At 45.4% G+C, this 23,334-nt stretch overlaps 1 protein-coding gene across 2 annotated transcripts in view; it reads right to left on the bottom strand.

Moving 5' to 3' along the window:
• The window catches only part of Adipor2 (adiponectin receptor 2), a 63,661-nt gene extending 42,447 nt beyond the window's left edge, over nt 1-21,214 (bottom strand). Inside the window, exon 1 of one of the 2 annotated variants that reach the window (XM_048444398.3) lies at nt 21,056-21,214. The gene's annotated coding sequence lies outside the window, so the exon portion shown is untranslated. Of the gene's footprint in view, nt 1-10,720; nt 10,877-21,055 lie in introns of those variants that run through there. The other variant, XM_048444399.3, reaches the window with a different exon arrangement.
• Nucleotides 21,215-23,334: the final 2,120 nt, after the last annotated feature.

The following is a 23,334-nucleotide window of genomic DNA, read 5'->3' as shown; positions in this document are numbered from 1 at the left end:
GGACGGGGGTGCTCCCTTGGTGTCCGTGGATGCGAGTCAGAGTTTAAAGATTCGGGCTGGAGAGTGTGTTTGTGTCAGCGACCAACATAATGCTAGGCGTCGTCTTGTGAAGGTTTCGGAATTCCGAAAGCGTTAGTCAACTCTTCCTCAAACAGTAGGGCTTGTTTTTATTACTGTATTAACGTATGATGAATATGCCATGCCCTACTACTTCTAGAAGATATGTATGAACCCTTAAAATGTCTATTTCAAAACTATTTTAGATGGTCTTAAAGTAATAGTCAATTGCAAACGACTTAAGCATTCTTTCATGTTTACACAGGAGTGATTTGCGACGAGTGAGCTTTCCTATTTCTGCCTTATTAAGAACCAGATCAAGGAAATGTAGGCGCTGATTTGCAGAGAAAAATGGTTTCTTCGTGTTCAGTTATAAGAGGAATGTATCTTTCACATTCTTTAGGTCAAAACTTAGTACCTATTCAACTCAGAAGCTTTAGTTTAGATTTTAGAGGAAGCCTATGCGGGCAGCCTATTGTCCTTGCCATTGGACCACAATAGGTCCAAGAAGCTGAAGTCTGATGGGGGGGGGGGGGGAGACATGGAAAGCTCCTCAACAAAGAAAAGCTCTAGAGAGATTGAAGCAGGAGGATCTTGCATGTTTCAGGTCAGCCTGATCTACATAGCAAGTTCCTGGCCAGACTTGGCTATACAAAATAAGTCCCTGTCTGAACAACAACAAAGACACAAAGGTTTGGAGACTAAGATCAAGAAAGACAATTGTATCTTTCTACAACAACAGAAACTGAATGCAGGCATTAGGGAATTAATTTGACCCATAACTCTAGAGATAGCTCAATGGTAGAGCACTTGATGGAATCCAATGGCCTGGATTCCATCACCAACTTGAAAGGGAAAAATAAGATCCACAATACCAACTTAAATAGGGCAAAGCTGAGAAGTTTGTTGGGGCTTAATGTAAGATTAATGTGCCCTAAGGATAACAGGCTTATGATAAAAAGACCAGCCAAAAAACACCTTCCGAGACCTTCCATGTTGCCAGATGGGGGTTCGCACTCTAATTCCCAGCACTTGGGAAGCTGCTGTAGGATGACTGGATCCACAGGAGTTCCAAGTCAGCCAGGGCTAGAATGAGACCCTGCCTCAACAAAAGAAAACAAAACCCTATCACATCTTCCCTGTAGCTCTTTCTTTTAAGACTCTTCTTTGACCAAAGAACTTTTCCTCTAGGAACAATCCATCTTGTGCTAAAACAGGTTTTTAAGAGAGCATCTCCATTTTCCCTCCTACCTCTCACTTGGTCTCTGTTGAAGTGATCTCATTGCCAATCACTCCATGCAATTTTTGCTGCTTCTATAATGATGAAACAAACCACCTTATTTCCTCAAAATGCTCACACCTTCTCAGCTAATAAGGATCTTTGCTACTCTCCCTAGCCCCAAGGGACATTGCTGAGTCCCATTGCCACACTGGCTTCGGCCTTATCGCTTCCTAAATGGTACCATCAAATGTTTCAAAGCAGATCTTTCTTCCCCCAGATCTCTTTCCCTGACTACGACTCAGTTATTGATTTTTAGTAATATTCAATATCTTCCGGTATCAGTTACAGATCTTCAGAATCAGAATCTCTCTTCTTGTGTTTGTTTGTTCTTTTGTTTGTTTCCGAAGCACTGGAGATTGAGTTTAGGGGAGGCAAGCCTTTCCTCCATTGTCTTTTAATGGGTTCAGATGCCATAGCCAGAGGACAACTTGGTGAAATCTGTTCTCTTCCCATCATGTGGGTCTGAGGGTTGAACTCCAATCATCAGGTGTGGTGGCAAGTGCCTTTACCCGCTGCGCCAGCTCATATGCCCCGACTCTCCATTCTTAAGGTGTTGCATCTTTCCATAGTGGGTAAATCCTGCACCTCCTACAGCAACAAAAGACACTTCCTTCTACCCCATACCAGTCACCATGACCCAACAGTGCCCTCTTGTACAGCCAGTTTTATAGAGTCACCTCTGTAATTTGTTAACAAGGAGGACAAAACACTGGTTGAGTAACATTCATAACCCAGCTATAGCTTCGGTGACTTGTGGCTGGCATAATGACACTGACCTCGCTCCTAGGACAGAGTGAGTCACCATTGTGATAGTCAAGTCAATAGCCAATGAAAACGGAAGAAGTTTCTAAAATTCTAAAGTCATAACCAAATGGTAGGGTAACTCTCAACTCAAAACAAAAGTTCTAGATACCATTGTGAATTTTAACAGCAGTTTGAAATTGGTTTCTGTTTTCTCCTAAGAAAAAGGTTGTTTTCTACTCAAAACTACTTTTTCAAACATTTTAAGATTGACTTTTATTTTTGTGTAGGTGTTGGGCCTGCATGTATGTCTGTACATCATTTGTGTAAAGTACCTACAGAGGACAGACAGTGCATCGGGTTCCTCATATGTGTGCTGAGAATCAAACCCAGGTTCTCTTGACCACTGAGCCATCTCTCCAGTCCCATAATTGCTAATTAATTCCATAACTAATGGAAGCATTATTCTGCCATTGGAAACCAAAATTACTCTAGAGTGTTGAGAAACCTGTGTCTGTGACTTAAAATTTCCAAGCAAGGCATGGAAGTACATACCTATAATCCCATGACTGGGAAGGCTAAGGCCAGCCTGAGCTGTATAGGGAAACCATGTCTCAAAAAGCCAAAAATAGATAATGTCTTGAGTGTGCTATGTCAGAAACATAGACAAACACATTTGTGTCTTTCCACATGTCAGAATTTATTAATGGCAATAAATTCTCAAAGTATGGAGGTTTCAGTGACAGCAGTTTGTCCAGTGTTCCCACGTCCCATGATAGCCTGACTAAGGCAAACAGTAACTCTCAGACTGTAGCCTGCATCACACAGTAGGTGTGTGTGTGTGAGCACAGAATGGCTGTGAAGGGTGAAGAGGTCACAGCAGAGTTCAAAAGGTGTAAGAAGTCTTGAAAAGCAGGGAAGCAGAGGTGAGAGAGAGAGAGAGAGAGAGAGAGAGAGAGAGAGAGAGAGAGAGAATGTGAAATATACACAATATAAAAAGTGGGTCATAAAAAATAAACAGCAATAATTGAGAAACATAGAAATACAAAAATATACCTAAGAACCAGAAGATGGCTCACAAGCAAGGGCCACTGGGCCTGGATGAGCCAGGTTCAATCCTCGAATCCACATGGTGAAAGGAGAGTACTGACTCCCAAAAGTTGTCCTCTGATGTCCACACATGCACTGTGGCAAACACATGAACTCAAAATAATAAATACATAAACAATTTTAAGGGACAAGCAATACCTCATCAGTCCCTGGGACTGTGTCACACAAAGATAAAATTGTCAAGACTAGCCAGTTAGCTAGGATGCCATGGTGTTAAATGATTTGAAAATGTCTGTTATAAAATCAGTATTCTACAGTCTTGGGACTGTGGAGATGGTTCAGTCATTAAACGCTTGGTGTGCAAACATGAGGACCTAAGTTCTAATCTAAAAACCCAGTGAGGCACTCTCTTGTAATTCAGCACAAGAGGATCCCTCATTGAGTGCTGAGAATCAAACCCAGGTCCTCTGGAAGAATAGGAAATGCTCTTGACCACTGAGCCATCTCCCCAAGCCCACAATTGCTATATTTAATATGAACATTTATTCTGCCATTGGAAACCAAAATTAGTTCCTGGGACTTGCTGGCTGGCCAGTTTAGTCAAACCAGTAAGTTTCAAACTCAGAAAGAGATCTTACCTCAAAAGTAAGAAAGCTGTTGACACTCAGCATTGGCCTCTGGCTACACGTACTAGACCCTACCCCATATATAAACACACAACACACACACACACACACACACACGAACTCTACTCTGTGGTACTTGTAATTACACTGCTATCAGTCAAATATCAATACTGTTTAAAAGCATATTCGTCTTGAATCTGAAAATGTACAAGCAATGCATCTTTAAACACTTGTAGAAAAGTCAGAATGTACTAAATTCCCATTTGTACCAAGTTGCCCCAATGTTGAAAACCAAGAATTAAGATCAGCATAAACACTCTCGTAATTATATAAATAACATTAGCAGCTCCTCTAACACAGGTAGTTAGTGTAGCCCTGGGGAAGGCTCGTAAGACAGATTATTGCTGGCAATGCTGCTGCCTGACTCATTGCTTAAGTGTGGCCTGTGCAGCAAACGTGTCTATGAGTACATGCAGCTTTTGTTGTTCTTGGTCAACCCCAGGGCCTCGCGTGTACTGGGTAAGCATTCTACCCTGAGCTTCATGCCCAGTCCAAACACATGTTTGAAATAGAAACATGTATTTATTTATCTGTAATGTCCAGTTTTTCCTATGAAAGAGACCAAGTAAATGACAAAATGTCAACATTTAATAATGCTCAACGGCCTATACATGGGTATGTACTAACATGTCACCAACCTTTTGCAGTTTATATAAAATCAACTTAATTTTTTTGAGAGGGTCTCTCCCTGGCTGTCCTGGAACTAATTTACAGAGATCTACCCGTTCCTGCCTCCCTGTGCTGGGATGCCCAACTAAGATCAGTTTTTGCACGTTCATGTTCCTAGCTCATTAGTCCACTTCCACCTTGGGAGTACCTTTTAAACACTTTTCCTGATAAACCCCTCTATTTATATCACTAAAAAGAAAAGAAAAGCTTTATTTATCAGATACGTTTATAATCTCAAAGTGGGGTGGGGTTGGGTAGGAATTCTGGAATTCAAAGACAGCATGGTCTACATAGTGAGTTTAAGGCCAACCTGGGATACACGTTGAAACCTGTCTCAGCAATCTCAAAAGTGACCAGGCATGGTGGCATGCACCTTTAATCCCAGCACTCAGGAGGCAGAGGCAGGTGGATCTCTGTGAGTTTGAGGCCAACTTGGTCTACATAAAGAGTTCCAGAAGAGCCAGAACTATCAAGAGAGACTCTGTCAAAAACAAAAATAAAAACAACAACAAAAAAACCCTCAAAAATGTAACTGGAGAGATAGGAAAGTGGATAAAGAGATTGTCACTAGGCCTAACCACCTGAATCCAATCCCCAGAACCTCTGACTTCCACACATGGTACACTCATACACCTGTACACAGACACACAAAATAAGCAGTTTTTAAAATAATCTAAAAAGCAAAATGAAACAAATGAAAGGCTTCATTGAGGTAAGTCTTGCATACAACAAAATATACCTCTCTGTGGGTCAGTAACTCTCCTCCCAAGTCTGGCTACAGGTAGTCACTGATTTTTTTTTTTTGATCATTCCAGCACTTGGTACATAGTAGGAGTACCAAGAGTTCCAGGCCAGCCTGAGCTACAGAATAAGACCCTTTCAAAAAAAAAGCTATCAAGTCTTATTATTATTGTTATTGTTATTAAGAAAACTTAAGACACGTGTTCTACACAGTGACTGCTCAATCTGCCACCCACACAGAGTACTGTGGGGTGAGGGAGGCGAACACTGTGTCTGTTGTGCTGAACTCCCCTATGCAGTGCAGGCTTGCTCTGAGCTGCTCTTGCCTCTGCCACTGGAGTGCTAGCATTGTGGGCGCGGTCCACTATGTCTAGCAGTTGCTGGGCTAAAATTTAAAATCCATAATACCAAGAGGTCTCTTCACCTAGAAGCAGTTTGATGAAACGCACAGTTAAACCAGGACCTGGACACAGGTTTTTGTGTTGTTTTGTAGAGGGGTTATTGGGAGGTTTACTTCTTTATGTGAGGTTTCAGATTAGGATTTTTTGTCTGTTTGTACACTGGGGTCAGGGATCGAGATCTTGTCATATAGTCTAGGCTGACCTTAAATTTATAAATGACAGTCCTTCCGCCTCAGCTTCCCCAGTGATGGAATACAGGCATCACCTCCCAACCAGGTGAAAACCTAGGTTTGTAGGATAATTTGATGAGAATTCTATCAAATTACTAAGTTTTTGTTCGTATGCCATGTGTTCTGGTGAGGGGTTGATTTGCAGAAGTAGAAACGAGAACTGGCAGGCATTTGCTGAGAGAAAACAGAACTGATTTGGAACTGAGTTCAAAAGAATGACTAAGTGATCTCTCTGTGCTGGACTGAGGGGCCGCGGCGGTCCCCATAGCCAGTTCTCTGATTACGTTTGCTTTGCTATTGGCTTAGATAAGAAGCAAAAGCAAAAAAAGATACAATTGCTTCTGAACAAAGTAAGACAATCAGAAGTCAGTCTGAACTGAACTCTATTTAATAAGGTCATGTGTCAAGGCTGTGGGGTGCCTTAGTGGGAACGCTTGCCCAAGGCCATAGGCTCTATCACCAGCACTGCAAAACAGTAGTTCATCTGGACTCCACGCCACCTAGCCTTCTTGCTAGGACTTCTGCTGGCATCTGAAAGCCTGTCACAGGACTTGGTCCTTTTTCTAGCTAATCTCTGTAATGACTTAAACTTCTTTACTTCAGGGAGCCTGGTCTCAAGAATTCTGGTTTGGGGCTGGGAGTGGAACACCATGGAACAGCACTTGCTTAGACGCATACAGCCTTGGGTTCAAGTCCCAGATTACACAGATATGCAGGGGAGGGAGGCTGACATATCCCATATCTGTTTTATGTAGTTCCACACACACCATTCTGTCGGAGACACATTTGTGCAAAGACAAATGCCAAGCCCAACAGTGAACCCACCCTTCCCCTCCCGGTAGATACACAGTGACACCGGGGCCTCTCGTGAGTCAGAGCTTTTCCCAGCTGGCAGGCATGGTGCCCTTAACCTCTGCCTTCATGAGGTTGCCACACTTCCTCCCGCCCTCCTGCTCCCCACAACCCTTCCTGTCTGCACTCTTGCCTGCCTGCTGATTGAAACGATGGCCGCACTCATGGAGAATTAAAGCAGCCCTGGCACACAGGGAGTGGTCTCCAAGTGTCAGGTGTAGCTGTGATGATGATGATGATGATGACAATGATGGCCTAGTCTCTTGGCTGGCTCCTGCGACGTGCCATACACAGTGGACAGAGGAGGACTGGCATTACCCTCACCTTTACCTGACCCAAGAGGCAGATAACTGATTGTTGTTGGTTTTGTTTGTTTGTTTTTAGATAACATCCTGTTATGTTGTCTTGACTATGTAGTCCAGGCTCACCTCAAACTCATAATAATCCACCTGTCTCAGCTTCTCCAGTGTTGGGGTCACAGGCCTCTTAAATTACTCGGTTCTTTTTAGCCTTGTTTTACAGATAAGAAAACTGAAGCATGAAAAGATAATTTTCCCAGGATCATGTCACTAGCCAAAAAGGAGCCATGCCAGGAACTGCGGTACAAGCACAAGTTTGACCCCCCATGATCTTAACCAAATCCATGGACTATCCTGCGCATCTGAGGCGGAACACTAGACTAGAGAAACAAAGATTACAGTCTCAGGACTTGGAATATGTGTGTGCAAGAGAAAGAGTCCCTTTTTACGGTTCTACAAACACATTTGTCCAGCACATAAGAAAAGATTGGGCTACGGTGCTGCAGCACAAGCTCCATCAGCAGCCAAACAAAAATCTTCTCAAGATTCATTTTGTCTCAGGAGACAATCACACCCCGTACACACCCTTATGCCTGATGTGTGGATGCCAGGAACTGAACTCAGGACCTCTGGAAGAGCAGTATATGCTCTTAACCACTGAGCCATCTCTCTAGCCCCGAGATGCTATTTTCTTCTTTCTTTTTCCATACAAATCAAGAAAATAAATAGGAAGTTGGTATTATTTATTTATTATTTTTATCTATTTTGGAGATAGGCTCTCCTTATGTAGCCATGGCTGACCTGGAACTCACTATGTAGGCAAGGTGGCCTCAAACTTATAATGATCCCCCTGCTTCTGGCTCTTAAGTGCAGAGATTACAGGCATACACCACCAAAGCCAGCCCAGGGTCTCAGTCATTACGTACAAAATCAATATCTGGAGAGCTTATTAAGAACGTTGATTCTACCAAGCAACGGCAACCTTGCCTTTAATCCCAGCACTCAAGAGGCAGAGGCAGGCGAATCTCAGTGAGTTCGAGGCCAACCTGGTCTACAAAGCAAGTTCAGGACAACCAGGGCTGTTATACAGAGAAACCCTGTCTCAAGAAAAAACAGTTGATTCCCGCTTGTTGTGAGCTGTTTGAGGTTGGCCTGTGAAAATGATTCACTACTCTCGGAAACCTCTACAAAGTTGTGTAAAACAAGACTTTCAAATGCTCGTGCTCACTTTAAGACTATCAGTGAAGCCGCCTAGATCATTCGGGCGCACATTATCTGAAAGATAACACTGTAAAGCCGCAGTGTGTGCCCTTCTGGCAGGATAATGAAGGAGCTAGAAGCCAAATGATGAAACTTGGTGCAGGACTGGTGGCCCAGAAAGAGTGTGAATTCTTAGTGTACCTGTTTCAGAAGTCAGAAACCAGTGCTAAGCATGAAGACTCAGACCCAGATTCCCCCGTCATCACTATACTCACGTGGCAGTTAATGTATCACGGCGCGCATGGAACTCCTGTTCAGGTCAACCCACCCCAGAACTCCCCACCACACTGAGATATCTTCACTAAGAAAACAAACCCTTGCTAAGCCAGAAGAGGAGGCTGCACGGAAGAAAAAGACATCCCAGAAGAAACTAAAGAAGCAAAACTTAGAGCACAGGGACAAATTCCGCATGGAATGAATGCAAATAAAAGTTTTTGTAAATGTTGATTTACAGACAGAATGACGCACTTTGGAGACAGAGGCAGGCAGATCTCTGTGAATTCATGAATTCCCCACCTGCTCCTGAGACAGGATTTCTCTGTGTAACCCTGTCTGGAATTCACTCTGTAGACCAGGCTGGCCTCAAACTCAGAGATCCATCTGCCTCTGCCTTCTGAGGGCTGGGATTAAAGGTGTGCACCACCACCGCCCCTTTTAGGCAGCTTTCTTTTACAGCCCAGGGAATGGTACTGCCCACAGTGGACTGGGCCCTCGACCATCAATTAGCAATTAAGGCCGTCTACCACAGACAGGCCAATATGGTGTAGGCAGTTCCTCAATTGAGGCTGTCCTCTCCAAACACTCTGGGTCAAGTCAAGTTGGCAATCAGCAGAACTAGAACAGACCTAGTCTCAGAAAAACAACATTGTCCGGGAGGTCTCTGAGGCCTCCTAAAACAGTGTAGACAACGGCAACAGCTATTGGTTACCCACAGGATTAGCTGGTAAAGCCCCATTGCTGAAGGTCGCACGTGCCTTGTCTGAATAGGAAATCAGGCTTGACCTAGTCTAGTGTCTTCTTTCCCCTGGGCTAGCCTCACAGTGCTGGAAGGGGCCATGCTGGGGAAAAAATTATAAGCCACAGTCTTACTCAGCTGTGGGTCCTGTGTATTACCATACCAACTGACCAGGCAGATTGAGGCTCCTCTCAAACAGTGGCGAGTCCGTTATGAGAGTGACCAACCACTGAGTATCCAACCCAGGGCCTTATGCATATAAGGCAAGCATTCTACCAACTAAGCTATGTCCCTGTAGTGTGTGGGCCAGCTTGTTGGGGTTTCTGTCCCGCCCAGTACCCCAACAAGCCAGCAAGTCCCAAGGAAAAATCACACACAGGACTCCATAAGGTTATAAACTGATTGGCCCATTAGGTCAGGCTTCTTGTTAACTCTTATAACGTATATTAACCCATTATTCTCATCTATGTTAGCCATAATGGCTCCGTACCTTTCTCAGCTGGGCAAGTTACATGCTGCCTCTTCGGTGATCTGCGCAGGAGTGCTGAGAGAGAGCTTCTGCTTCCAGAATACTCCCAGTCTCTTTGCTCCACCCCTACTTCCTGTCTGGCTTTCCTGCCTATACTGCCTGCCTGGCCAATCAGCGTTTTATTAAAATATGATTGACAGAATACAGATAATTCTCCCGCACCATGTCCCCATCCCCAGGATTGAGAATTTGAGGCCAACCTGAGCTGCATTACCAAGTTTTGTCTCAAATAAATAAGATCCAAACAAGAAAAATAAAATCTCTCAGATTATTTTAGTGCTTGGTGGGATAAGTGAAAGAAAAACTATTTTTAGAAATTCAGTCAAAAGTTTCAAAACTTGTGCCTATAAAATGGCTCAGTGAGTGGAAGCACCAACCACACACTTCAAGACCTGACTTTAATTCCTGAAACCCATGCGAAAAAAAAGGAAAAAAAGCCTAGCAGGGCAGAGTCAGCACACATTTTTAGTTCCAGCACTCGGAGAGCTGGTGCAACTCTGTGAGTTTGAGACCAGCCTGGTCTACAGAGCAAGTTCCAGGACAGCCAGAGATGTTACACAGAGATACCCTTTCTCAAAAAAATTAATAATAATAATAATAAATATTATTTTAAATAAACTTAGACTGAAGGTTCAGACCAATTTTAGAACTTGCTCACAGTAGAAGAAAAGAAAAGCTCACACTTACCTTGGCTGATGCTGGAAACCACTATTGATTCTCTATAGTTAATGATCTGCTTTGCACAGATTTCCCAAGTTTATTAATTTTTTTTTTAGATTAAGAAAACCATTTTAGTTGTGTGTGATGTCCATGTGGGTACGTGCACATGCTAAGCCATCTCTGCAGCCCCTATTGTTTTCCCTATTGTTTTCTAAGCTGCCCTGCTCCATGCTTCTCAAGTCCAGTACATTAGTCAGGGGTTCCCTAAAGGACCAGAACTGATAGAATGGAAATGGAACATGACTTACAGGATACTGTTGGAGCAGTCCCGCAATGGCTGTCTCACACTGGCGAGGCCAAGAATGCGGTAGCTGTTCCGTCTATGAGGCTGGGTGTCTCTGCAGCCCCAGTCTGACCCTGAGGCCTGGAGGGTTCCTGGAGAGCTGCCGGTCTTCCGTCTGTTAGAATCCCACAGAGGCAGGCTCTAATGTCAGGGAAGGAACGCGGGAGCAGCACGATAGACGGACGTGTCTGTGAGGGTGGGGGCAGCAGGCAAGAGCAGTTTCCTTCTTCCACGTCCAGAAGGTGCCACCCAGACTTAGGGTGGGTCTTCCTGCTTCTAACACTGTGGTCTAGAAAATCGCTCAGGAGTGCCCCTGCAGTTTGGGTTTCAGTTGACGCCAGATGCAGTCAAGATGACTACTGAGATTAGCCATCAGTCAAACCCGGGTTCAAATCAAAGGCAGTTGCTGACTCTACAGGCTAATTAGCAGGCACTTTATAAGTAGCATGTGACTCCGTTAGGGACATCAGCAAATCTCTAGGTATTTGCCAAACTGCTCCCTTGGGAAGCAGCTCCCCTCTGGAGAGTGTCTCAGTCTGTGCATCATCTCTCAGCCCCAGTTTCGTCTGTGATGACACTCTGGGCATTTCAACAGCTCTGAGACTGCCATACCTCAGCACTGTCACATGCTCAGGTATCTCTCTGAGAGACTACAGTACATTCTTCATTGGTCTTCCTGTTATTACTATCTCCATATTCATATGTGTTCTACATTCAAATGTACTGCTGCCAATATTAACTTTTAACTGTATTAAGTTCAAAAACTCTTAAGCTGAACTCCAAGGCCCTCCACAATCTGTCCCCTAATATGCGATTCCAAAAATTTACTTCGATTACTCTATGTGCCAAGTATTATCTTCCAGTGAAACTGACTACCTACCAGTTATAATGGGGGAGAAGTTGGAGCCCTTTATATTCTGTATTGTAAGAGCACATTCTTTGTTTCATTTTGTAGGAAGGATTCTGACTGTACACATTGGTAGCAATCCAACATGTACACTCTGGTAATGGTTTGTTTGTTTGCTCCAAGTTAACCTTCAAACGGGATGTCGTCCAAATGGAGACTCAGGGAGAATGCAAAACCGGGTGGCCATAGTGTGTTGAATCCTCTGAAACCTCAGAGTCGAGACCAACTGCCTGTCCAGAGGGACAGAGGGACTAAACTTTGGATTGATTGTCGCCCCTTTTCTGATTCCCTATAAATATGCTAGCAGAGATGGTTGGGGAAGGCAGATTTCCCTCCCAGATTGCCAGCTCTCTGAATAAAGTACAGTTTAAAGATCAATTCCTGATTTTTATTTGTCAACAGGCAACACAGACTGAATTCCGATTTAATTCCCAGGACATGGCTTTCATTTTCTTCTTACCCATTCTCTACTATCCGTGCCTTGGAAACCCAGCCTAGTAGCCCACACTTCTAATTCCAGAACCCTAAAGACTGAGAGGCAGGAAGGTCCCAGGAGTCCGAGGCCAACCTAGGCTCCGTGATGATGTCCAGGTTAGCCAGGGCTACAGAGGCCCAGAATGAAAGGGATGGAGGAGAGAGGAAAATAACGGATGAATTGGGGTTGGTCGATCAGTACCACCGAGACCAAGCATAGAAACCCACACCTGTAATCCTAGCACTCAGGTAGAAGCAGGAGGGTCAGAAATTCAAGGTCATCCTTTTTTTTTTTTTTAAGATTTATTTATTTTGTATACAACATTCCTTCCATGTGTGTCTGCAGGCCAGAAGAGGGCACCAGATCTCATACAGATGGCTGTGAGCCACCATGTGGTTGCCGGGAAATGAACCCAGGACCTCTGGAAGAGCAGCCAGTGCTCTTAACCTCTGAGCCGTCTCTCCAACCCTCAAGATCATCCTTGACTACACAGTGAGCTCAAGACAGTAAAGATTTGGGCTGGGAACATGACTTAGCAAGTAGGAGCACTTGCTGCACAAGCATAAGGACCTGAGTTCAAATCCCCAGAACCCATGAAGAAAACAAGCACGGTTTCCTGTACCCCAGTAACACCAGTGCTGTGGAGGGTGGAAACAGGAGGCCGGGTGAAGCTTGCTGGCCTCCCGTGTAGCTCCAGGTTCAGTGAGAGACTCCTCAAGGAATTAAAAGGGAAAGGGACAGAGAAGGATGTCTGGCATCCTTTGGCCTCCATGCACAAGCCCAGGTCGGCGTACCCATACGTGTGCACACACACATAAGCACACACATCTAAAATATTTTTATTAATTTAGAAACTCCTACTACCTTTGTTTATATAAATGAACAAACAGGTTCTAAAACTCATAAAAAACAATAGGACTAGCCAAGGCAATCCTGAGAAAGTGGGACAGTCAGAGGGCTCACATTTCCCAACTCTAAAGTGACAAAGACACAAACATCATGGTTGGCGCTCACACCTGTGATCCCAGCACTCAGGAATCTGAAGTTCAAGGTCATGTTCGGTTTTATAGGAAGTTTGAGAACAGTCTAGACTACGTGAGACCGTGTTTCAAAAAACAAGAACAGCTAATCCCAGCATTTGGAGGAGGAGAAGGGGGATCTCTGAGTTTGAGGCCAGCCTGGCCTACATAGCAAGTTCCAGGCTGGCCAAACCAAAAAAATAAAAATAAAAATGAGCCAAACTGTGGTAGCATATGCCTTTTAGCACTCAGAAGGCAGAGGCAGGGGGATCTCTGTGAGTTCAAAGCCAGCCCGGTGTATACAAGCTCCAACACACACGTGCCAAGGTCTTAACCCCATCCTGCTTTTAGGAAGAAGCCCACTGTCACTGCTGGGCTGAGCTTTGGTAACCAGGGCAAGCTTACGATTTTCAGCAGAAGGAAGAAGACACAGTGAAGGTCTGTGGTCTGTGGAAGGCAGCACCTGAGCAGCTGCTTGTGACACACAACCCGTTACAACTTATCTGAGGGAAGATGAACATAAAAGTCTACTGTGTGAAGGATCCTAGTGGTAGCCCATTACTTCAAAAATCTGCCTCTTTCTCTTCTTTTTTTCCAGTCAGAAGGAATACAATTGACATAAAAAGTGTCCCTAGACAAGAACCAAACCATACAGAAATTGTTGCTTAGCTAGGCTTCTGTTCTGTTTCGTTTTATTGCTTTTATCTTATGTGCATTTATGTTCGCCTGCATGTACGTATGGAGTTCCTGAGGAAGCCAGAAAAGGACATTGGATTCTTTGGAACTGGGACTACAGATGGTTGTTGGCCACCACTTGCGTGCTGGGAACAAAACCTGGGTGCTCTGGAAGAACAGCCATTGCGTGCTCTTAATTACTGAGCTGTCTCTACAGCCTTAGGCAACTAGTTTTTTGAGACAAGGTATCACTTATGTAACCCTGGCTGGCTGGGAATTCACTTTGTAGCCCTCACTGGCCTTGATCTCATTAGCAATCCACCTGCCTCTGCCTCTGGAGTGTTGGGCTATACAGTGTGGGAGACCATACCCAGATAAGGTAGTCATCTTCTTCTTCCTCCTCCTCCCCTTCTGCTTTTCAAGACAGGATTTCTCTGTGTGGCCCTGACTATCCTGAGAGTCTCTCTGTAAACAAGGCTGGCCCAGAACTCAGAGATCCACCTCCCTTTACCACCTGAGTGTGGGAATTAAAGGCATGGCACCACCACCACCTGGCATTTCTTTAATTTTTAAATGTTTTCCCTGTGGCAATATTTTGTCAGCGCTCTAACAAATAAAGCTTTATTTATAGCTGGCTCCACCCTCTAATCTTGTTAGAGCACAAACAAAATTTCCCCATACTAGAACTTGAACCCAGAGTGCCATGCATGCTCAGTAAGCGTGCTATCAGTGATGGTTAGTGCTCCCCTCATCTAGGTCCAGAGTTGCTTCCAAGTCACTTAGCTTTAATAGGGTCCAGGCTAGGTCCAGAGGTTGTCGGTCTCTGGGGCTTATTTGTAGAGACTGAGTAGAGTGGCTTAGCCATGAGACACGTTGGCTCACACCCAGGCTGTTTCAAAAGGGAGACTAAAGTAAAGAGACTGATTTGAGCTGGGTCCAGTGGGGATTGGGTCATGGCTCCAGAGAGTTTCAAAACCTGTCTTGGCTGGAGAAAGGCAAGAACAGTGTCTCTTCCAGATATCAGCTTCCCTCTGCCCCAGTTCTGCTTCAGGTCCGAAGGCTAAGCCTCTCCCTGCCACCGAGATCACCAGACAGGATCCCTTTCAAAAGGTCAGAAGGCAATGAAACTCCACCCTTCTGTGTTTTAACTGGGGGTGGAAGTGGGTGAAGGTTTCTTGTGTGGTTTCTCAAGTATTGGGGTTTGGTTGGTTGGTTGGTTGGCTTGAAATGGGGTCTTGCTATGTACTCCATGCTGGCCTTGAAGTCTATACCTTCCTGTTTCAGCCTCCGGAGTATTAGGACTGCAGTCACCCACCATACCTGGCCTGGGCTGGTTTTTCCATCATTTGATGGCGTTCCCTCCTCCTCGGTCTCCAGATAGCAAGTTTCCCCTCTGATGATCACCTTTAGATTTTTTTTTTTTTAGGTAATTTGTTGTCACGGTTTGTGACACAAACCTAGACATGGAGGGAGGTGGGGCCCAGTTAAGGAATTACTTCCATCAGATTGGGCCATGTCTATGGGGCATTTTCTTAAAACTTGCTAGTTGATGTAGATGAGCCAAGCCCACTGTGGCCAATATCACCCCTGGGCAAGTGGGCCTGGTCTGTAGAAGAAAGGTAGCTGAACAAGCCAGTAAACAGCGTTCCTCCACGGTCTCTGCCCCGGTTTCTACCGCAGGTTCCTGCCGTAAGATCCTGTCTTGGTTCTGTCATTGAGGGGCTGTAGTCTGACAGCCAAATCCTCTCCTCCCCATGTTGGTTCCGCTCGGTGTTTTATCACAGCATTCGTAAGCAAACGAGGACACCATCCAGTTCTGCGAAGAGAATTTCTAGCACACAGACGCCCATGTACATTGGAGAGAACTCCCTATAGGATACTTTTCTGCATTTTAAACTCATTTATGTGTGGCTGTACATGTATGTGTGTTGACGAACAAGCGCCAGGCACACTGTGGAGGTCAGAGGACTACCCTTTTTGGGGTGGGGGACAGAGAATCTTCGTGTCGCCCTAGCTGTCCCGGAACTCTCTGTGTAGACCCACGGGCCTCTGCTGGCATTGAAAGGGTGCCCTTCCACACTCAGCTACGGAACCACCTTTGAGAGTCGGTTCTCCCTTCACGTCAAGGTCATAAGTCTTGGCAGCAAGTACCTTTACCCAATGAGCCGCTTTTTTTTTTTGAGACAGAGTCTCACTATTTAGTCCCAACTGACCTTAAACTTACAGCAATCCTCCTGCCTCAGCCTCCTAGATGCAGGCACAAAATGTGATACCCAGTTTCTTAGAAAACTACTCAAACTCTTAGAAAACTCCCCTCTGTAGCCAGCATTCTCACTGCCATAGAAGGCAGACAGAGATAATAGGAACGGGCTTCAGAAAGTTGGGTTAGACCTGGAGGTCACAGGTGTAAATCTTGGTTTGCTTCCTGCCCCCCTTCCCTCGCTCCCTCCTCCCTTTGCCCACTGCCTCCTTCTCTTCCATAAACACAGAGACCACAGCTTACAGTAGCTCTCTGCCTAACACTGGTTTCAGTGATTCCTCAAAGGAACATGGGAGCTGTGCTTTGGCAAGCTGCAGGCTTGTAGGTCTGCCTGCAGCTTAGTGCTTGATGCTGACCCAGGTGCATCTTGGGTTCAAGGCCTGCTTAGAACAGAGCGAGTTCCAAACCAGCCTTTTGGGCTATCTCCAATATTAAAAAGAAAGAAAGAAAGAAAGAAAGAAAGAAAGAAAGAAAGAAAGAAAGAAAGGAAGGAAGGAAGGAAGAAAGGAAGGAAAGAAGGAAGAAAGAAAGGAAGGAAGGAAGGAAGAAAGAACGAACCCCAGGAGCCCAGGGAGATGGTGGCTTAGTCAGGAAAGTGTCCACTGAATAGTAAGTACAAAGATCTGAATTCTGTCGCAGCACATGTATGATGCCATATGTGGCTGCGGTTGCCTCTAACCCGGCACTGTGGTGACAAAGACAGGAGGATCCCTGCAGCTTGCTGGCCAGCCAGTCTAGCTGAGCTGTGAATTCTACATTCAGTGAGAGAGTCTGTCTCACAAAATAAGGTAGAGAGTGATTAAGGGAAATATCTGATGTCAAGCTGCCTCCATGTGCACACACATACATGTGCATGGATATCCACAAACACACATACATACATGTGCACACATATATACAATACACACACACAACCAATACCAATCCAGTCACTATAAAACTCTGCAACCCAAGGTGACCTTGAACTTGTAGCAATCCTCCTGCCTAGGCCTCCCAAGTGCTAGGATTAACATGCTTTTTGTCAACCTTGTGGGAAAGGAGGACACTGAAGGTCATCCTGCCCAGATAATCATTTGATCCCTTCAACTCAGTGTCTCCTGGGTCTCCTGACCCTGCATCTGATTTTGATGTTTTGCTTTGCTTTTGAGAGAGTTCTGTAGTCCTGGCTGGCCTGGCACTCACTCTGTAGCCCAGTTTGGCCTCAAACTCAAAGAATCCATCTGTTTCAGCTCTCCAAGTGCTGGAGTTACAGCCTTGTACCACCACGCCAGGCATCTTGTACCATTTCCCCAGACAAGAGACCAGGAGAGTGATGTTCCTGCCCCATAGATGACAGTACAGGGAGGTGATCTGGTGCTTTCCACATGGCAGGGCTACCCTTTCTGGTATTTTGCTTCCTGCTTTTTCCATCATTCACAGGTATGTGGGGTGTAGGATGCAGAGAGGCTACCAGTGCATGGCAGATTGCAAATCTGGCTTATGTGAGGACTCCCATATGGAAGGCTCTCAGAAGGAAAAGGACATGTTTGGAGGGAAAGAAGTGGCAGAAAATTATATTTTTCTGAATCAGTGCCAAGTGGAGTGTGCAACACAGGCCAGAAGGAGCCAAAGTGGGGAAAGGAGCCCAGGCATGGAACACATGGTGGCGCCACCCAGATTGGGAACCTTGAACAATTTATCAGAAGTGATCAAGCTCGGGTGTGATTCTGTCAGCCAACTGTGGGAAAGAGGAGGAGAGAAATCAAGCCAGAGGTTGGCCAAAGGGAGGAGGGGAGGTGCCATGGCCTGTGTAAGCCCAATGGCATGCACAGACTCACAAGACCCTGTCACTGCCCCGTGGAGGTGCAGGAGCTCTTAGAGGGCGGTTTGCCCCACTGGGGAAAAGGCAGGGGTCTGTGTTCCCAGTAACTCCCTGTGGCAAGTGCCAGTCTGCACAAGTTGAGGGTTATTTCCCTAATCAGGTGATCAGAAACAATATGGAATTTGTGGACGCTGGTGAATGAGTCGGGGAAATTGGGGGTCTCCCAGGGGAGTTCCTAGTCTCATCAATCAATGGATTCAAATGGAAGCAAAAGACAATTTTATTAATATTTAAAGGAAAAACTGCAGGGCAGGCAAACTATAAACTTCAGCTACTGCCCAGAGGAGATGGGAAGAGAGAAGGGAAAAGGCCGTGATGTCATGTAAGCTGGATTGGAACTCAGACACATGGCCAACAAGGAGCCACAGTGTAGGGAGGGAGACTTTGGAGAAAGAGTAAGGAGGCCAAAAAATGCTGGGGGGCGGGGCGTGAAGAAAAACATGCTGAGAAAACAGAGGGAAGAAAAAGAGAAGCTTCATTTTTCAGAATAACTCAGACTGGGCTGACTTACAACCCGGTGTCTGTGGCCCTTAAGCTTCTGCACCAGGTGCAGGGATTCTGGGAGGGAAAAGTACAGTATCTCATTAAAGGACTAATTATTCCGCCCATCTCTTTAGCATACCTTCCTAGGGATGGTCCCTTAGCCAAAGTGATTGAACCAGCCTAGCTGGAATGTCTGGCCTGGGTGGTGTTCTTTCTACTCTGGTATGGTGAGGATTCTATGGCTGACTGAGACCAGACTGAGAAAGGCTAGAGAGGCGAAGGGTGGTGAAAGCTGGCTTGGGGCTGTGGTGGCATGTGACCATTGGGGTTTCCTCAGAATAAAGAAACGGTGAAGCTGGGTGCAGTGGTGCGCACCTGGATAGCTAGTGAGACAGAGACACAGAATCATGAGCTTCGACCCTGCCCTATAGTGTGCCCCTGTCTAAAAACCTTCTTTGTACCAGGGGATTAAATTAAATGATTGAACCCAAGTGCTGACTTGCTTGTTTGTTTTTGCCAACTTGATACAAGCAAGAATGATTTGGAAAGACAGAATCTCAATTGAGAAAATGACCCCACCAGATTAGCCTGTGGGCAAGCTTGTGGGGCAATTTATTAATTAATGGTTGATTGGTCATGACTTGCTCACCCTGCTTTCTCGTACAGGACCACCTGCCCGGGGGGTGGCACACCCCTCAACTACCCACTGCACAGTGGGTACTGAGGCCCGTGTAAGCCAAACGGTATGCCCAGACTGGAGGACCAAGCCAGCAAGCAGCATTCCTTCATAGTTTCTGCATCAGTCCTGCCTCCAAGTTTTGGCCCCGACTTCCTTGAGCGATGGACTGCGATGTGGAAGTGTAAGGGAAATACACCCTTTCCTGCTCACGCTGCTTTTGGTCACAGTGTTTTATCACCAGAGGGTGAGGCAGGAGACGCTCTATCCCTTGAACCCAGGAACTGGAGGCTGACTTGGACAACATAGAGAGATCCATCACTACAAGTGGCCAGGGTCTGGGCCCGGTGTTTTCAGGTTCTTGGCCTCTTATTCAATGAACCGAAATAATCGCACACAGATAAGCAAAGGAGACTTTGTTTAAAGAAAAAGCCCAGAGCAGACTCAAAAGACATGTCAGAATGGCCCCTATGAGAAAAGGCACTCAGGGGTCCGGGTACTGTTTGGAGCTTCCTTTTATGGGGTTTAAGAGGAGGAGGAGTTTGATTGCTAAGGGGCAGAGTGTGAGCATTTCTGTGCTTTTATTAACAGAATTAGATTATGTAAGCCTTCCTGCTCACAGCACATGTCCTTTCCCATGAACCATCTGATTTCTATCGTATGCACACCCAATTAGGCATAGGCAAAAGAGCAGATAGAGAATTCTTCCTAAAGGTTCCTAAGAAGACACAGTGTCCACCAAAAAAGAAAAAGACATAGTTTGCTTTATTAAACATGCGTTCCAAACCAGCGTAGGCTGAACTGGCCCACTGCCCCATAACCGTGTTGTAGGATTGTTTGAATAGAAACAGATACTACCAGGGGATTGCTAAAGGGAAGAACTTATTCCCATTGTTTAAAACATGTGTATGTACAGCTCTCTGCAAGTATAGGTCCTCACAGGTCACCAGGGACATTGTTCAGAGTGGGGGTTTGTACACGGGATATACAGGTGAGGGTCTCAGGCTGCAAAAACACATTCTTAGCCAAGCAGAGTCCTGGCTTCCTTGCCTCACCATGTCTTAAACAAGCCAAGTCAGATAACATTTCAAGTAAGGCAAAATACATGGAAAAATTTTAGAGAAAGTAGGTTGGTTTTGCTGTTGTTATTTTGTCTGTTTTGTTTGGTTTTTTTTTTTTTAAAGCAGGATAGAAAGACAGGAAAATTATGGGGACATGGGAAAGAGAAGGTGTCTCTCACCTAGGGTCTAGTTAAAGATTTTTTAAAATTTGTCTTTATTTTATGTGCATTGGTGTTTTGCCTACCGGAGTTATAGACAGTTGTGAACTGCCATGTGGATGCTGGGAATTGGAATTCTCCGAAAGAACAGCCAGTGCTCCTAACCTCTGAGCCATCTCTCCAGCTTCCAGTTAAAGACTCTTAACAGCTGAGAATCTATAGTAACGCTCTCTGAAAAACAGCTAACAAAGCATTAACATGCTCTCCACTTCGAGCAGCCGTTCTCAACCTGGGGGTCACGATCCCTTTGCAGTCGCGTATCAGATATAAACACATTCTGATCATAACTAGCAAAGCTACAACTATGAAGGAGCCATGAAATAACTTTATGGTTGGGGATCACAGCATGAAAACTGTATTAAGGGGTCACAGCATTAAGAAGGTTGAGAAACACCAGCGTTAGGCTATTTTATGGTGGTTTGTAACCTGGAGTACTGTCTCACTGCTTCCTCAGACACCATCTAAAACAAAGCTGCTACCTTTACCTACAGTGAGAATGTCCTCCCTCCCTCCCTCTCTCCCTCCCTCCCAACTCTGTCCTTCCCTTTTCTCCCTCCCTATGACTTGGATATTTATTCTGCTGAGTGCCCCTCAGGACCATTCCTAGTCTCCTTTAGGTTTCTTAGCTACTCTGGAGATATTAATACAATAACGTGAAAACTCACCCAAATCCTGTCGAGAGTTGTGGATCAGCGTCCAAGGGCACCTGCTGAGGTCCCCAGATGCTTGTGTCACGGGGCAAAGACTTGCACTGGGGACATATGATAAAGAAATAGAAAAGCCTGCCAAGAAAGAGAAGGCCACTCCTGAGGATGGGAGTGGCCTAGTGGGCCTGGAAGAGGCACGTGCTGAAAGCGTGGAGCCAAACTCTCATGACTAGTTACATAGCACTGGCCTCTCTTCTATTACAGCCTGGGTTTTTCTCACAACTGCCGTTTGCTACCCTGGTAGGGAAGGGTTTCCAGGCTTTTTGGTCAACTGTCTTCCTTTATACGTTTTTTGTTTGTTTTGTTTTGTTTTCCAAGACAGGTTTCTCTGTGTCGCCCTGGTTGTCCTGTGACTCACTCTGTAGATTAGGCTGCTTTGAACTCAGAGATCTACCTGCCTCTGCTTAAAGTGCTGGGATTAAAGGCATGTGCCGCCGCCACCTGGCTCATCTTTTTGAGAGTATTTTCAGCATGTGTATCTGTATGTGGTATGTGTGCATGCATGTATGCATGTTCAAATATGTAGGGGACAAGTGTGAGCAAGTGTGCATGCACTTTTCTCCCCTTCCCTGCTCTTCCACTGTGACCCCAGTGACAGTGTGAAAATCAGAAGCTGCAGCCCCTCCATGGAGAAGCCCAGAGCCATGCCTTAGGTGTGTTCCACTTTCTTTGGAGTGCCTCTCCTAACACCTGTGCCTAAGCCTATACTAAAATATCATTTTTAAACCCCACTGCTACTTCATTAAATGGCTCGTCCTGAAATTATTTTCTGTGTCAAAGTTAGAAAGCCCAGTTTGGCCTGAGTCAAGGTCCCTAAAAGTCTAGGGGAACAAACTCTTCAGTCTGCTATAGGCAGGGAGCTGTACCTCCTGCCCCTGTCCGAAAATGCTGGTACTTCAAGACAGGCTCTCTCCTGTAGCCCAAGTTGGTATTGAACTCACTGTGTAACCAGGGCTAGTCTTGAACTCCTGATCCTCCTGCCAGAATTTTAGGAGAGCACCACTGTGTCCAGCCTCCTAGGAGCTTCAAGGGCCTCTGTCTGGAGCATTCCAGGTCAGGAGGATAAGAGGTCTTTATTGCTCTAGTTTCTATAGGAGCTGAAGTGGCATTTTTGAAAGACAGGCAGTCACGGTGGCCCGTACTCTGTCCAGTGAGTCATTTTTTCTTACCATTTCTTGGCCTGGATGATATCTGCAATCGCATTACCGTGACCTTACTTGAGGACACAGTTACTCAATGTCTGGGTGGGGGAGTTGTGTGAGAGCCTACGAGGACACGTGACAGTTCCATGCAAAGTGTCCTGGAGCAGGTAGGAGCCAGTCACCTGTGTGTGCCCACAGATTTCTTGGCAAACACCAGGACCTGCGCGTCCAAGTACTGGCCTATTTTGTAGGACTGATACCAAACTCCCCGCTCCACACCCCCCTTTCTTGAGGACTATGGGTCCCTAGCCAGAAGTCACATGGACAAAATGTCCCAAACCTCTGAATAGCCATTGTTCTCAGAAAGAGAATTTGTAAGTCAATTGTGTGGAAACGGAAGGCATGTGCTCAGATAAATAAGGGCATGTATAATCTTTGTTATTCAGGACAGCCCTAAAGAACTTTTTGTGCCCCTGTACAATGGTGACCAATCGGCCTCATGCCTCACCACCCTGTAATGAGAGAGGTCTGTGCCACAACCCTAGGCCCTTGATGTGGCTGCCCGGGACTGGGTAGAGGCCAGTGGGAGAAAGAGGGTGGCCAGACCTAAAAAGGGAGGCAAAACCTGGCTCAGTCTTCAGTGGCCCCAGGGTAGGCCTGTTTCCCTTTAGTTTCTCTGCCCCTTTTAAGTCCCTAAGGTCTTTGTCCCAGAATGATAATGGTAAACAGACAGGAAAAAAAGAAAAAACAAACAAAAAACAAAAAAACTCCTGTTTTTCAGTTCCTGGCTCTTAGAAATGACCAAAGTCAACATTAGGAAGAAAAGTAGATTTCTAGGGATGCAAAGAACCAGGCATATCTAGATGCCCAAGAACAAGTTGCTGTTGAGTCGCCTCAGGCTATGGGGCTATGGGGAGCTGTTTCTTTTCAGCAGATTTTGCCTTTCTCTAAAAAACTAGATGATTAAAATCATACCTCTTCTATCTGATTTTTCTCAACCCACAGCCTTACAAGTGACTAATTTTTAAAATTATCATTAATTATTCTTATTTTCTTTGAGACATTCTCCTTCTGTAACCCAGTCTTGCCAAAAAC

Source organism: Myodes glareolus, chromosome 3 (genome assembly GCF_982192425.1).
Source record: "Myodes glareolus chromosome 3, mMyoGla1.1, whole genome shotgun sequence".
In the NCBI taxonomy this organism is placed as follows: Eukaryota; Metazoa; Chordata; class Mammalia; order Rodentia; family Cricetidae; genus Myodes; species Myodes glareolus.
The sequence above is the reverse complement of the archived record's forward strand: the minus strand, read 5'-3'. Positions and strand labels throughout refer to the sequence as shown.